The 5000-nt window shown below is 38.3% G+C and overlaps 1 protein-coding gene across 6 annotated transcripts in view; it reads right to left on the bottom strand.

Moving 5' to 3' along the window:
* Positions 1 to 1910, bottom strand: part of LOC123508140 (anoctamin-1-like) — a 30163-nt gene extending 28253 nt beyond the window's left edge. For 5 of the 6 annotated variants that reach the window (XM_045261658.1, XM_045261660.1, XM_045261659.1 and 2 more), the window contains exon 1: positions 1842 to 1910. The gene's annotated coding sequence lies outside the window, so the exon portion shown is untranslated. The remainder of the gene's footprint in view (positions 1 to 1841) is intronic. The other variant, XM_045261662.1, reaches the window with a different exon arrangement.
* Positions 1911 to 5000: the final 3090 nt, after the last annotated feature.

The following is a 5000-nucleotide window of genomic DNA, read 5'->3' as shown; positions in this document are numbered from 1 at the left end:
TGTACTGGTTAAAACAGCAATCCAACCTAAATAAATAAGATGATAAGAATAATAACAACAAGACTGAGTGAGAGTTATGCTGTAAATGTTTAAAGGGAGTTTGATGTCAGTTTAAGAGCACAGGACAGTACATTGTTTGGTGATGTAACCTGACAACAACGAGAGAGAGAGAGAGAGAGAGAGAGAGAGAGAGAGAGAGAGAGAGAGAGAGAGAGAGAGAGAGAGAGAGAGAGAGAGAGAGAGAGAGAGAGAGAGAGAGAGAGAAAAGAAAGAAATGGAAGGAAAATACAAGATAAAACAATATTAATGTGGTAACAGAGAGAGAGAGAGAGAGAGAGAGAGAGAGAGAGAGAGAGAGAGAGAGAGAGAGAGAGAGAGAGAGAGAGAGAGAGAGAGAGAGAGGAAATAAGAAATGGAAGGAAAAAAACAAGATAAAACAATATTAATGTGGTAACAGAGAGAGAGAGAGAGAGAGAGAGAGAGAGAGAGAGAGAGAGAGAGAGAGAGAGAGAGAGAGAGATAAGAAATGGAAGGAAAAAACAAGATAAAACAATATTAATGTGGTAACAGAGAGAGAGAGAGAGAGAGAGAGAGAGAGAGAGAGAGAGAGAGAGAGAGAGAGAGAGAGAGAGAGAGAGAGAGAGAGAGAGAGAGAGAAATAAGAAATGGAAGGAAAAACAAGATAAAACAATATTAATGTGGTAACAGAGAGAGAGAGAGAGAGAGAGAGAGAGAGAGAGAGAGAGAGAGAGAGAGAGAGAGAGAGAGAGAGAGAGAGAGAGAGAGAAAATGGAAGGAAAAAAACAAGACCAAGAACAATAATAATAATAATAATAATAATAATAATAATAATAATAATAACAGTAAAAACACACAAATTTACTTCAAAACAGAAAAACTATAGGCTTCTTTACTTCCATGCAAGACTGGGGACTGGTCGAGGGAAATGGAAAGTGAAGTTGGGATAGGTCCGGTAAGGTCAGGTTAAGAAGAAAAAAAGAAAAGAAAAAGAACAAGAACAAGAAGAACAAAAAGAACAACAACAAGAACAACAACAACAACAAGGAAGAGAAGGAAGAGGAGAAGAAGAATTAGAAGAATTTGACGAAGAAGAAGAAGAAGAAGAAAAAGAAGAAATAGTATTAGGTATATTAAGTAGAGCGTTTTCATCTTATCAGCGGGAAAAGTTATATTAGGTTAGGTAAGGTCAGGTTAAGAAGAAGAAGAAGAAGAAGAAGAAGAAGAAGAAGAAGAAGAAGAAGGAGAAGAAGGGTTAATATTGTAATAATTTAAGTAATGTTTTAATTTCATCTGCGGGAAAAGTTATATTAAGATTAGATGAATTACGTACAGTTGATCCTTTCACGGTGCACATCACGAAGTAGAATAAAAAAAAAAAAAAATAAAATAAATAAATAAATAAATAAATATACATAAAATAAAATAAATAAATAGGTAAGTTTCAGGTTTGTTAGATTAGGAACACTATTACAGAACTGGAGACAAAACAATAGCAACAATAATAATAAAAAAAAAAAATAAAAATAAAATAATAATAATAATAACGATAACAATAACAAAACCACAGTCTACCACAAAACATGAATTCAATAGACCTGGACGTGCCTCCCAAAACAAACATTTAGGCCTATCATTAATTAGTGTCACAATTATTATTATTAGTCACTGGAAATCCACTCCCTTAAATCTTTACCGGTATCATCTTCTGTCCTAATTAACCTGAAGGAATAAAAGTCACGCCACCTGTAGCTTGTACCCTTATGTACAAGCTGTGCCCCTGTCGCCTTTGAATTACCCTTGGAAATCTCTGAAAAACTTACTTGTTCGAGGACAGCTGGTTGCAGTCAGCTTCTACCTCGCGCCATCTTGTGCTGCTGAACTGACAGGCCGTCTCACACAGATGGCCGGTTCGTGAATTTTTTTTTCAGATTTCTTGCATTCTTATACCTTTTGTCGAAGTTTATTTGCGAAAATTGCGTACATTTATATTTTACCTTTGTTTTTTGTGGTGTTTTGTTGCCAAATTTTGTTTTCATTTGGGATATGAAATATATTCTTGTATAAGGGACGGTTTATCTCTTTTTTTTCCTTATTTCTCGTGTTTTTTTTTTTTTTTGGTATTTTCTTGGTATTTCTCTAAGTAACATTTGCTGATTTCTATTCTATATTCCATTTTCATCATAATATACTGCCTATCATTCAGTATTTCATCATAATTAATGTTTTTAGGTAAACATTTCATGTAAATTGACAGATTGATTGATTGCTTGCTTGTTGTGGATGTGGATGTATTTACCTAATACATGCACACGCCTGTACAGAGGAAAGGAGGGGTGGGGTGCTATCAACCTCCCGTTGCGCATATGAAGGATGAGGTGAAATATTCATATAATGCCTCACCACGCCCCTACTCAAGCACGATATCGTATTCGCAGGCTGTAGTTGTCCTCATGACGAATACGACAGCGTGCCCTCCCAGTTGTGAATATATCTCGGTGTGTGTATATGTGTGTAATTCACTGTTTGATCTGCTGCAGTCTCTGACGAGACAGCCAGACGTTACCCTACGGAACGAGCTCAGAGCTCATTATTTTCGATCTTCGGATAGGCCTGAGACCAGGCACACACCACACACCGGGACAACAAGGTCACAACTCCTCGATTTACATCCCGTACCTACTCACTGCTAGGTGAACAGGGGCTACACGTGAAAGGAGACACACCCAAATATCTCCACCCGGCCGGGGAATCGAACCCCGGTCCTCTGGCTTGTGAAGGCAGCGCTCTAACCACTGAGCTTCCGTGTGTGTGTGTGTGTGTGTGTTCTGATTCTGATATGTAATGCGCAGGGCACCACATTCAGTACATAACACGCATATTTATTGGTTCATTGGTGGGGGGGAAGGGATCCGTGTGTGGAAAGGAGGGAAGTGAATCAAGTGTGCCTAGTGTTGAGTTGTGCTAAATGATTGTATATTTGTTAAGGGAATGTTTCTATTGTAATGTCTAAAATACATTGAGGAACTAAAAGTCTCTTCCAGTCCTTTATGGCGCGTTGAAAGCATGAGTGCTTGTATTATGTTATAGCATGAAATATTTGGTACGCTTGGTTGTGTTACCAGTACGGTCATTGTTTGTGACGTGTAGGTAAGTATGCGGATCAATGTTACTGTGCTTGTTTGTGAATTTGTACGTAAGTGTAAGTCTGTGTGTTTGTCTGTGTATGTGAAGAGGATCCATGTTTATTTGTTGTGTTAAACGAATTGTAATGCCAAGCGTCTGAGTGTAATTGTTTGTAATGATTACTAATGAACCTATCCGCTTTGCTGTTAATTTCCTCTAACCTATCAATGTTTCTCTATGTGTGTATGCAGGTCTCACACTGTGGAGTACTATTCAAGTGTTGGTCAGGCAAGTGTATTGTATACCCTGTGTTTATATCTCGTGTAACAACTGTGTAAGTTCTTCCTCAAGAATCCCAGTGTTCGGTTTGCTTTAGAGTAGATGGATTCAATGTGAGTATTGAATTTAAGGTTTGTAGAAGGATGAATACCAAGGTATTTATGTGTGCGAACAAATCATAGTTGTGTATTATAGCTTGTGTGTGTGTGTGTGTGTGTGATGGAATTTTGTGAACGTATGAAGTGTAACAATTTACATATTTTGTCAGGTTAGAAATGTATTTGCAGGTGCACTTCCACTGCTGAAGGGTATCTAGGTCCTATCGGAAGAGCCTGCAATCGTCACTGATCTTTACTGTTTTGTACAGTAGACGGTTGGAGGTGAAAAGGATGGAGCTTGCATGGTTATGATTGATGCAAGGTGTGGAGTGTTTGGGGCTCGAGAGGGGAAGGTGTTGTATAGTAAAGTTGTCCGTGTTGTCATGATCTAGTGAGCTGAAAGAATTGTATAGCGGTATAGGGGAAGACGAGAAAAATGAGCTTGACAAATTAGGGAAGCCACAACTAAAACAAATCCAGGAAACGCTATTGTGAACCAGTCCAGCGAAAACATGCATGAACAAGCCAATGCAGCGGACATGAAGCCAGCCAGCATGCTTGGGTCGGTCACCACACGAAACACACTGATTGGCCCTCTGCTCCCATCTCACTGCCTTGCTACACAGCTGGCAAGGGTATTTGAGGCAATAAGGACTGGAATTGAGCATAACGCCCGTATCTCCATAAGGAAGTAAGAGGAGAAAGATAGTGTTTTCGTTTTGTGTGTATTTGTATTCTTGGTGTGGTGTTTGAACAATTAAACCACAGTGTGTGTCCATGATTGTTTTGTGGAAGTGTTTGTTTGTGATTGGTGTGGGAGTGTTGTTTGTAATCCCAGCTATGTTAGTGAGTATAGTGTTGTTTTGTGTAAGTGTTTGATTGTGATTGGTGTGGGAGTGTTGTTTGTAATCCCAACTATGTTAGTGAGTATAGTGTTGTTTTGTATAAGTGTTTGATTGTAATTGGTGTGGGAGTGTTGTTTGTAATCCCAGCTATGTTAGTGAGTATAGTGTTGTTTTGTGTAAGTGTTTGATTGTAATTGGTGTGGGAGTGTTGTTTGTGATCCCAGCTGTGTTAGTGAGTGTAGTGTTATTGCTGCAAGTATCATTATTGTGAGCAGAAAGGCATTGTATACACTTACGTGGCGTTTGCATAGTTTTGGACGTGCTTTCCGTGTGAGACGTATTGATATTCTGTGTGGCAATGTTGTAATAATCCGGGATCGAGACAGCCTTGTTAAAGGTAAAAACTACGTCAAATAAAAACACTATAATAAAACAATGAAAGAACTAACATCAATACAAAATAAGATTAAAAGTAGTTGTGTAAATGTGGATTCACTTCGCTAATGACATAGGAGGAAAGGGAAGGCAGAGAGATAAGATACATCCACGCTCGACAAAAATGTGTGCTCATCCATCTATCTATTCATCTATCTATCTATCTATCCATCGATTTATCTTTATTTATTTATCTATT

This window comes from Portunus trituberculatus, chromosome 24 (assembly GCF_017591435.1).
Source record: "Portunus trituberculatus isolate SZX2019 chromosome 24, ASM1759143v1, whole genome shotgun sequence".
NCBI classification, from domain to species: Eukaryota; Metazoa; Arthropoda; class Malacostraca; order Decapoda; family Portunidae; genus Portunus; species Portunus trituberculatus.
This window is presented reverse-complemented; position numbering and strand designations above follow the sequence as displayed.